Source organism: Aulostomus chinensis, chromosome 3 (assembly GCF_037954235.1).
Source record: "Aulostomus chinensis isolate RoL2024-O1b breed Wild chromosome 3, RoL_Achi_v1.0, whole genome shotgun sequence".
NCBI classification, from domain to species: Eukaryota; Metazoa; Chordata; class Actinopteri; order Syngnathiformes; family Aulostomidae; genus Aulostomus; species Aulostomus chinensis.
In genome coordinates, this window is record NC_141322.1 from 7,063,418 (window position 1) to 7,075,473 (window position 12,056).

Genomic DNA, 12,056 nt, shown 5'->3' on the forward strand with positions numbered 1-12,056 from the left:
TTATTTTTTAGTGAGAGAAATCATAACCTCAGGAAAACAGTATTGCACAAAAAGACTGGCTGCATAACCAGTTACTGTTGCTGACTTGTAATAAAAAACAAAAATTTTGCCACTCCATTTGGCAAATACTCCACTACATGACTATTTCAACTCCTACAGAGTTCAAAATTATGTTACTGTTATTTGAAGGATACTATCGTCTTTCCTATTCATAGCATTATAATATTTGTATTGACTTCAATAGAATAGTGTTTAAAAAATTTCAATGTATGTACTTAAAACACCTTTTTTCTTTGGTCCTCACAAGGCACAGTGCCATAGAAAGTCAGTGTCTTGGGGATGATTTGGGCTTTGGGCAACACGTCAGTCATGAAACCATCAGTCGCATGTATCATAGTGAGTCTACAAATATGAAACATATCAACATCAGTTGTATTTTTAAAAATTTGAAGATATTTGGGTGTCAGTTATTTTTGTCCTGGTGTCACAGAAAAACGTAAATTGACTCTTACCTGAGTTTCTCAACTGTCTTAAACAATTTATCAATGAATTGAATATCTTATAGTGTGTGTCCTGTCAAGTTGACCAGTGCGTTGACATATGGTATCCTTGTATATACATCTGAAAGATGTGATGCGGAAGTCAACAGTCATAGTTAAACAGCTGATAACAACTGCCTCTGTTGGAGAGGTTTTTGGGACTCTTAGGAGTCCACAGGTCAAACGTGTCTTTGTTCTACAAAAGCAAAGACTTGGTATGTGATAACTGTTTTGTGAGATCAGTAAATATGTGACTGAAATTTATCACAGGATGCAGATGTCACTTAAATCAAAGAACTAAATATAACAAACGAATGATGGATCAACAGTTAGTAAGTAGCCTGTCTAAAATGAAAGAAGACACCAATGAATAAAACACTTTGAAGCAAAACTAATCCATCCTAAAATAAAAAACACAGGACTAGGTGCGGGGACAAACAAGCTCGTATGAGGGTTGATGTGTGTGTTGAACAATGTGTGAGGCCCAAAAACACACCACCTGTCCATGATTGTTGCCTATGGAGCCCAGGTGGTGGCATGAATGTGTTTTATAAAATGTGCATGCATTTGTTTATTAAATAGCATATGTGTGGCTTCAGAAAATGTCAGTGACAAGGTGTTCTAGATTATCCACTCATAGAATAATTTTTGTTTTAAATAGGCCATATTGCAATCGTAATGCACTAACTCAGTAATGAATATCCTAAATTGCCCCCTGCCCTGTACAAAGATAAACAATGTTAAATCATAGGTTATGTAGTAAACAGCAGAAATTCTGGCAGTTTATTTTTGGATGTATGTTGCATTTTCTCTCAGTCCATATTGAGCAGATAGATAGATAGATTGACTGTCAGGTGATTGACTTGGCCATTCCACTTCTTTGCCTGTAAAACCTCTTTGGTTGCATTCGCAGTGTGCTTCGGGTCATTGTCCATCTGCATTGTGAAGCGCCGTCCAATGAGTTTTGAAGCATTTGGCTGAATATGAGCAGATAATATTGCCCGAAACACTTCAGAATTCATTCAGTCACATCATCAATAAATATAAGAGATCCAGTTCCACTGGCAGCCATACATGCCCATGCCATTAGACTACCACCACCATGCTTCACTGATGAGGTGGTATGCTTTGGATCTTGAGCAGTTCCTTCCCTTCTCCCTACTTTTCTCTTTCCATCATTCTGGTACAAGTTGATTTTTGTCTCATCTGTCCATAAAACGTTGTTCCAGAACTGTACAGGCTCTTTTAGATGTTTCTTGAAAAACTGGCCTTCCTGTTTTTGAGGCTCAACAATGGTTTACACCTTGTGGTGAAACCTCTGTATTTCCTCCGGTGAAGTTGTCTCTTAATTGTTGACTTGGATACAGATACACCCACCTCCTGGAGAGTTTTCTTGATCTGGCCAACTGTTGTGAAGGGGTTTTTCTTGACGAGGGAAAGGATTTGTCTGTCATCCACCATACTTGTTTTCCATGGTGTTGCTGAGCTCACCAGTGCATTCTCTCTTTTTAAGAATGTACCAAACAGTTGATTTGGCCACACCAAATGTTTTTGCTATCTCTCTGATGGGTTTGTTTTGATTTTTCAGCCTAATGATGGCTTGCTTCACTGATAGTGACAGCTCTTTGGACTTCATATTGAGAGATGACCTCACCAGATTCCAAATGAATATACCACACTTGAAATAAACTTTAGGCTTTTTATCTGCTCCTTGTAAGTGAAATAACAAGGGAATAACACACACCTGGCCATAGAACAGCTGAGTAGCCAATTGTCCAATTACTTTTGGTCCCTTAAAAAGGTGGAAAGCACATATAAAATGTGTTGTAATTCCTACACCGTTCACCTGATTTGGATACAAATACCCTCAAATTAAAGCTCAGATTCTGCACTTAAAGCACATCTTGATTGTTTCATTTCAAATCCATTGTGGTGTTGTACAGAGCTGGAATGCTGAAAATTGTGTCAATGTCCAAATATTTATGGACCTGACTGTAGATCCCAGCTCTTAGGCTATGACAAAACTGGGAACAGACAAATGGCGGACGGCAATAAAGTAAATATTTATTTAAACAAAGAAATCAAATAAAGAGAAACAGGGCAGGGTGTTGTGAGTGAAACCAATCAGAAGGCAAATGAAAATCACAGCTACCAGCCAAGATGCAACCAGGCAGAAGAGGAGACCAGAACTGCCAGACAGTGGCCTATTTCACCTGGAAAGAAGCACCGGGCCCAGGTGCTCCTAATCACTGGCCACGCCTACAAATACCTGGGAGGAGAGGAGGACAGAGAGGCTTGCCACATCAGACAATATACAATACACTGGCTGGGCCATCACAACACACACACACACACACACACACACCAGGAAAACCCGACATGTTTATCAAAACATGCTTCTCATTTCTCAAACCTGCTTCACTTCATTTGTCTCTTGGGATCCTCTCTCAAATTCCAGTTCATGCAAGTTGGGTTAAAATAAAAAAATAAATAAAAACAAATACCCTAAGCTGCAGTGAGCATTATTGCATTATTACATGATTACTTGAAGCTGAACACCTGATGCAATTCAATTACACATCTCACTCTCTGGGTCGTTATTGAAACTACTGCTCTTATCAGTGGCTCCTGCTTTTGTGTAACATAAGTTATTAAACTTTGATTTTTCATCTCCTGCACTTTTATTGTATTTAGTTTGTCCACTGAGGTTTGGAAGGTGGCACAGCCAAACAGCGGAAACTTGAAAGTCAATTGTTCCACTAACAGTCCAGAACAAATAAACCAGGTCAAGTGACATCTACATTTTTGGATGGAGCTCTTTGAAATCTCAAGACATACTTAAACAAATATTTTTACAAACAAAATATGCTTGGAACTTGTTTGACTTACCAACATTTTGTAAGTTTGAGCCATGTGTTTATTGAGGTCTGAAATAAAACAAGATGAGAACTTAATTATTCCCAGCACTTTCTATGATGTAGGATGCTTGCTTATCATTAGAAATGACTCTTCGCATTAAGGTGGTAGTCTAGTGAGAACAGAGTGTTGAGGGAATCGCGTTTTTTATTCAATCAAACCGCAATTTTTTGCAAATTCACACAATTTCATCACATAAATTGCATAAATATCCCATATTAATAGTAATGAATATTCATGAATCCATTGTCATTGTTTGCTTGTTTGAGTTGAAAGATTCTTTGAAATGAGGCTTTACCAGTGACAGAGTCAGGGACACAGTCCCTACTGCGCTATATTTAGCCAACACACACAGCAATGGGCACTCATTGACCCCCACCATCTGCTTTCTCTCACACACGTCACATCAGAAGGAGTTCTTCAGTACACACACACATACACACACAAAAACACACACAGGCACACACACACGGGACTCCCTACTTTGAGGCAGTTGGTGGTAAATGAACATTTACTTAGTACTCTTCCAGACTACTGACCACACAAAAACTGAACACTCTCACCCTTCAACACCAGCCTGGCCTGACCTAAAGTCATATAAAGTTACCAAGTGATTTTTACACCTAATCCAAACCAGACCTGTCAATGCGATTGTGATAATGTAAATTGCATTTTCTGCTTAACAGCAAAGAAATTTGTGGTATATGAAACAATCATACTGTTCAAATATGAAGGAATATTATGTTCACTGCATTGCAAGTGTCTCAGCTCAAATGTTTGTGTGCTAAGAGACAATATGTGTTAATTGAACGATCTACATCACTGCATAGCCACACCAGGCACACCATCTCTTCACAATGGAAGTCTATACACATACACACACAAAAACAACTTCCAAAAAATTTCAATGCCTGGACTAGACACACAAAAATGTCCTAAAGTGAAATGTTACAGGAAGTATACAACACACTATATACTAACACTAACAATGCAAGGAGAAAGTTTGCATAAATGAGAGCTTCACGAGTGGTAAAGGCTTCAGTGTGAGGCTTTGACTTTCCAGGTTCAAATTTTGACTAATTTGATTCAGCTTTGTTGTACACTTGAGGTCCTATGTCCTTGTTATATTGTGTAAAGTGTAAGGGATAATCAACAAGTAAGTGTGCCCATATAGAGTTTTGGATACATGACACAGAGGCAAATAACAACCAGACGCACAACATCCAGGAAAATAATTGGCCATATTAAGATATTTTTACACATATATTTAGAGCAGCTTGGATCAGAAACAACTTCTTTACAAGCAATTAACAAGATGTAGGTTTTAACACGTAAAGTAAATGAATGCATAAATTAACCAATTTACTTAATTATTTAGAACAATTTTACATTTTAACCAGAAAAAAAAACCTTTAATCATTGAAAAAGAGCTTTTCAAATTGAAAATTAAATGACAGCTGTTAGTAGGGAAGCATTGAAAGTTGACAGTTGCCATAGTAACATCTTCGCTGGTGGAGTGATTCGAACAAGTGATTAAGTTTGAACCGAACTAGGTGTGCCTGTATATGGTTTTAATCAACTCCCTAACAGCCAATCAGAAAAGAGCATTCAGCCTTACCATGGTATAATGTTTATGATTCTGCTCTAAAATTAAATTTATTTATTCTCTTGATGGATAATAAAGCTCTGAACTGAACTGAACTAGATGACCTGCTCTATATCAGCGACTTCCACCCTTAAGGCGCAATACCAGTTCACCTCCTGGCCTGACGTCCTGTTCCCATGATGAGGAGCTGTCTTTCTGTTTTTTGTTGTTGTTTTTTTCCCTGTTGTCATTGCTCCATAAAAGCATGATCAATGTTTTCAAAAATAGAGAACCTTGTGCCATCCAATTTGGGAACACAAGAGCACATGGCACAGTTGGAGTTGGTTATCTCAAGTTAGTGGGCTGCCATCTTTCTGCTGTGTTTTCCTTCCCTCTCACAAAGCAATGTGCCATTTTGACTCACTCCTGTCGGGGAGAAGATGATGGTCAGTTAGCGCCATAACCAGGAGGTTTAAAAACAGCATGTGCCTTAATGAATAACAAAACACAGGCTCTGTGCTCTGATATGTTCATAATCATACAGCAAAATGCTCTGGGGCCATTTCTAGAAATATGGCCAAGTTTTTGAGAGAACCAAAACCCTGATAACCCAGAGTTGAGAACAGGAGGTAGAGCTGCCATCCTACACTCTTCTCTGCGCATCCGTGAGAGCAGTTACCAACCGAAAACACCATAGAGACTGTCTATCCCCATGTCAGTTTATTCATTCCAATTCTATCAGAAGAGGAGTCAAATGTGAAAAACCTAATCAAAATTAACACGACCACTAAATTATCTCAAAGGAATATGAAATTTAGATGTGGACTATTAAGTGTCAGATCTCTGATGCTAAAAACTGGATTAATGAATGACTTAATATCTGAATATTGCACTGACTTGCTGAAACTTGTTTCAATAATCACTTTTAAATTTGTACTCATCAACTCCACTCCACTAAGGAAAACATTAGTTTCCAGATGGTTGTTTGATCAGGCTGTCGCTGGATTCTGTGGCGTAGCCAGAAAAAAGAGATTGGGTGTGCCAAATTTATTAGCACCAAAACTGAGCATTACATTTTATGCAACCGAAAACATATTCAAGCATATGGCATACTTTGAAATTAAAAAATAATAATAAAATATATATATATATATATATATATATATATATATATATATATATATATATATAAAATAACCACACTTCATGTGTGTTCTCCATCTAAAAAGAAAAATAAAGACATTAAAAAAACATAACTTAAGTGAGCATGTATTGAAATGGATACATTGGGATAAAATTTATCCCAATGTATCCATTGTGTCAGGTCATAGCAGAAATATGAGCTTTACTTGCTTCATGTTTTGCACAAAAGTGACCTAGGTGCCCCCAGTCTCTCCTTGACATCTGTCCCAAAGTGGCGACAGGACTGGCAAAAAACAGCATCCACTTTAAAGCTGTAATCCAGCCTCCTGTATCGGGCATACCATAGCAGCAAATGTCCTCCTCTAAAGTTTTCCGTTTGGGCTGGCATGCAGGCTCCTCTATTTTTAAAAGGTCTGTAATCTCCGGGGTAGCTGTACATTCATCTTCGGGCTCTGTGACGTCAGCGGCAGCATCATTCCCGACGGTGTGTGACGTCGCCCCGGTGTCGCAGGAGACGGAGTCGCTTGTCGATGGCCACTCAATTGTGGAGCTGCCCTACTGAGTCTCAATTCTCGCTCATTGAAAATACCTGTTTAGCGAGCTGTTTCATCTTTCCTGACTTAGCATTACGAGCGGAATTACATTAGCAGCGCTCTCTCCTAGCGGGCAGATGCAGGTGCCGCTACGTATCACCTGATGGGAGTGTTTTTTTTTGTTTTTTTTTGCAATTGAGTTTGATTCAAAAATATATATTTTTTAATTTATAATATTTTGAACATCATGATTTATTATAGTAGACCACAACATGTCAGAAATAAGACTATAAAAAAATATAAAATCTACTTTAAAAAAAGCATAAACATTTTTGGGTGTGCCAGCTGCCTAATTGGGTGGCACTGGCACACCCGTGGCTACGCCACTGGCTGGATTTAAGGAAGCAATTGATTGGAGCTAAATTCAGTCCCATGTCCCAAGTCCCTCCCAAATTAATCATTTTATTGATACTGCACCTTTGGACTCTATTGCCCCATTAAAAAGGAAAACTATGAATCCAACAAGCACAAAACCCCACAAACAATTCCAAAACCCAACAGCATAAACAAAAAACTCAAAAACTAGAGAGGATATGGTGCTCCTCCAAACTGGAGGAGTTGCATATAATCTGGCAAGACAGCCTTAAAACTTGTAAAAAAAAAAAAAAAAAAAAAAAAAAACCCTTTGTAGAACGAGAGCTGCCTGTTACTCAGTATAAATAGAGGAAAATAAGAACAACCCCAGGTTTTCTGTTCAGTTCTGTAGCCAGACTGACAGAGAGCCACAGCTCCATTGAGCCAAGTATTCCTGTTTCCCTAAGTAGCAATGACTTCCTTGATTTTTGTATGATAACACTCAGAAAAAGAAAATTCTTCTCCTCATGCAATCAGCTGACAACATGGCACCTATAACCTCAGAAACCTTACAGGCAGCTGTAGAACCAGACATACACCTTGATAGTTTTTCTCCCATTAACCTTCATGAACTTAGTACAATAATTTCCTCCTCTAAACCATCCACCTGTCTTCTAGACCCCATCCCAACTAAGCTGCTTAATGACTTTCTACCCCAAGTAAGCACCTCTCTCTAGATAATCAATGTGTCGCTGGTATCTGGTGATGTCCCACATTCCTTTAAAGTAGCCATAATTAAACGCCTTCTCAAAAAAAAAACAACCCAAAAACAACTCTGGATGCAGAAGTTTTGGCCAACAACAGACCAATATCAAATCCTCTTTTTCTCTCCAAAATTCTGGACAAAGCAGTTACTAAACAATTCTGTGACTTTCTCCACAACAACTGCTTATTGACGGATTTCCAGTCAGGTTTCAGGGTTCATCATAGCACAGAAACAGCTCTAGTCAGAGTTACAAATGACCTCCTACTGCCATCAGATGAGGGACTCGTCTCTGTGCTGGTCTTATTAGATCTTAGTGCACCTTTTGATACCATTGACCATCATATCCTATTGCAGAGACTAGAACATGTCATTGCAATGAAAGGAATTGCACTAAACTGGTTAAGATCATATTTACTCGGTCGATCTCAGTTTGTACTCACTAACGATAATCCCTCTGAAACCACTATAGTCAGCAATGGAGTTAAGCAGGGGTCTGTGCTTGGACCACTACTCTTCACTCTATATCTGTTTCCTCTAGGTCACATAATAAGGAAACACTCCATTAATTTTCATTGTTATGAAGATGATATGAAGCTGGACTTATGAATGCATCCACGTGAAACAAATCAGCTGACTAAACTAGAGGCCTGTCTAAAGTATATAAAAACATGTATGACATAATTTCCTTTTATTAAACTCTGACAAAACTGAAGTTATTGTGCTGGGCCCAAAACACCTCACCTAATGAGATAAGTATCCTGGATGGCATTACCCTTGCCCCCAGTGCTACCGTGAGAAACCCAGGAGTTCTCTTTACTCAGGATCAGTCCTTTAACTCCCACATTAAACAAATCTTGAGAACTGCTTTATGTCATTTAAGTAACATTGCTAAGATCAGGCACATCCTGTCTCAAAAAATGCAGAAAAACTTGGACATGCTTTTGTCACTACCAGGCTGGATTACTGTAATTCCCTCCTGTCAGGCTGCACAAGTAAGACCCTAAAGCAGGGGTGTCAAACTGATTCAGTAAAGGGCCATGTGGCTGCAGGTTTTCATTCCAACTGAGCAAAAGCAACACCTGATTCTACTTAAATCAAATAAGTTGTGCCCACACAGCTCATTTGTTGGATCAGGTGTTGCTTTTGCTTGATTGGAATGAAAACCTGCAGCCACACGGCCCTTTACTGGATCCCGACATAACTGCTGACATTCCTGCTGATATCCTGATGCTGTGTCACTACGCTGTGATTGTGGCTGTGTGTGGGTACCCGGTGCTGTACAACACTACGTGTCCACAGTACAAGAACTGGTTGAAGAAGGAGCAGGCGTGGAAGAATGTGAGTGAGGAGATTGGACTATCTGGTAAGTTCTGAAAATATGGGTCTGTTGCTTGATAGTAACTCTTTACTATGATCCAAGTAAGCACTAACGTTACCTCCGGTTAGTACAACTGCTAGCACAGCCGGCTTTCGCAGCATTTACTTGCCTGGATTTACATTCAACGGTTCATGTTTGCATATGTCTCTTGCCATAGGACGCATGTATAAAAAAGTCAAAGGGCCTCAGGGACTGGGACAGGGACCTGAAGGAGAGGAGGAAGGAGACAGAGAGGAGGAGTGGGTCGGCGGCAGGGCAAATCAAAAAGTGGAAGTACTCTGGTGTCCTGTCTTTTTCTCAACCCCTTTGTGACCCCGAGAGAGACCAGCAGGAAAATGGGCAGGGGGTTGAGGAAAACCGGACTCCAAAGTACAGAGAGCAGGATGCAGGTCCAGATGAGGAGGAGGAGGAGGAGGCAGAGGCAACAGCAGGGCCTTCAGCGAATGACAAAGGAGGTTGGTTTACAAGTGAAGATAGGACATATTGGAACAGTATGATATATAAATATGGGTGCATGAATAAAATGCTTTATGTGCTATAACTGACAAAGCTAGAATGACAAGTTTTATAGGACAATTCATATATCTGCCTAACAAAAAAAACATGACATTTATTATATTGTCTGCAGACAAACCTGGTCAGTCATAGGAAGGCAGTGGGGTGGAGAGTGCTGCTTCTGCCTCAACAGAGAAACCACCCCCAGGTATTTATATGACAAAAATTGGATTAAGTTTGTATGTTATTAGTGCAAGATTACACTACTGAATTCATTGCTTTTCATGTTTGATTCATATGTTTGTCTTTTGCCTTCAACATTTTCACAAATATTAACTTTACAAAGTAGCAGTAGTTTTAAAAAGTTTGTTTCCATTTCATACAGTGACAAGGACGTGCAAGCGGACCAGGAGGAATGACAGGGAGAGAGTGATTGAGGAGCTACTAATTGAAAACTTGAGGAGGGCTCCTCCACCTCCCCCACCTCCACTGACAAAGGAGAAAATGTTCCTGAAAAGCCAGCTTCCTTCCTTGTAGAGATCGCCGCCCCTAAGGAAGGACTTGGTGAAATTTCAAATTTATAAATTAATATATGAAAACAGCACTTTTGAGCTAAATTTGGAACACGTAGAACAATTAGATTGGGAGACTAGATGACTGCAAGGAACGAAGCAGGCTTTTTATTGTCATTGTAAATACTTTATTTTTTATTTTAACAACTTTTTTCTTACGATTGCCATCTTAAATAATTGTCACAAATCTGACCTCTGTCATGTTCTTTATTAACAAAATACAGTTGATACACAAAGGAAACATTAGTAATATTTCAGAAAGTTTGCTCAATAGTAATGTGGTGGCTCTTAAAAGAGCCGTTTTGGGTGTGCTGGTGCTCTAGGTGCTGTCGTCGCAGTTATCCAGACGCAGCTCCTAGAGCAGCTGGTGAACTTCACCCAGGTCTGACGTACTTGGGCCTTCCACAGCAGGTACAATGCAGCAGTTCTATGTATGTCCATGGTGAAATGGTGGAAAGAAACATCGTCCTCTTCTTCCCAGAAATAGATGCAAATTCACATACTCACGCGAATGACACAAATGGACACAAACAATCCGGCGGTCAAACTGCCTGAGTAACGTGAGGCAAAATTCGCATTCGCGTTTAGTGTGTACACAGAGTTAGGCTTCTATCTTCTTAACTAAAAGTCCCACCGCTTTACAAAATATACCGTTGGATACGGACGAGTACTGCCACCCGGCGGTGGGCGCAACAGGACTCAGGCCCTAACAATGCTGCTTGTAGCTTTAATTGGATGCTCTAAATTGACCATAATTATGACTGTGAGTGTGAATGGTTGACTGTCTATATGTGTTGACCCTGCTATGGACTGGCGACCTGTGCAGGGTGAACCCTGCCTCTCGCCCGAAAGCTGCTGGGATAGGCTCCAGCTCTCCCACAACCCTTAACAGGATAAGAGGAAGAAAACAGATGGATGGAAGTTGAAGAGCAACCTGAAATGGAAGATATCTGTGAACACGAGGCTAACGAAGACTGAAAAGGTCCAACTAAGAAAATGGAAGGACAAGACAGCACAGAGATGCTGCATATTGGGCTTGCTAAAGACAAGCTCAAGAAAGAGATGAAGGAAGAATTAACCAATTTCCAACAAGAAATAGACCATAAGGTAACAGAACAACCAAGAGCGACAGGCTCAGCAAGTGAACATCAGCAAGGCTCAGGCGCGCATATCTGAGGTTAAAGAGTGACAGATGGATGGTGATAATGCGCAAACAGAGATAATGGCGCAAACAAGCTGAATGCAAGAAAAGTGAACTGATCTCAAAGAGAGATCAAGGAGAAACAACATACAGGTATTCGGTCTACCAAAGGACATGCAAGGGAGCTCCGTAGCCAGATATCTGTAGCAACTATTAAAAACTGAACTCGAGCTCCCCAAGAGGACCAATCTCAAGCGAGCCCACCCTCACTCAAAAAATGAGCCCGAATGCTGAGGGCAAGAACACATCAGTGAAAAAAAAACGAAACCCACTCACTTACCACACCCGTGGGCAGAACCACCACACAGCGCCAGGGGGGGTGGCCAGGGGGCCGCGGGGACCACAGTGAATCAGGGGGGCGGCCAGGGAGCCGCAGAGACTACAGAGAATCAGGGAGCCGGCCCAGGAGGCACCAAGCACCCAGGGGGAGGCCCAAGGTGCCGTGACGAGTGGCAGGGGCAAGAAAGGCGTCCGCCTGGACCCTCGTGGCAGGAGCAAGAGAGGCGTCCGCCTGGACCCTCAGAGCAGGAACAGGAGAGGCGTCCGCCCAGACCCTCGGAGTGGGAACAGGAGT

At 40.6% G+C, this 12,056-nt stretch overlaps 1 long non-coding RNA gene across 1 annotated transcript; it reads left to right on the forward strand.

Moving 5' to 3' along the window:
• Positions 1 to 9,161: 9,161 nt before the first annotated feature.
• Positions 9,162 to 10,441, forward strand: LOC147267522 (uncharacterized). Its single transcript, XR_015112256.1, has 4 exons — positions 9,162 to 9,199; positions 9,372 to 9,669; positions 9,843 to 9,917; positions 10,095 to 10,441. It is a non-coding gene; the product is annotated as an uncharacterized LOC147267522 (long non-coding RNA).
• The last annotated feature ends 1,615 nt before the right edge of the window (positions 10,442 to 12,056 follow it).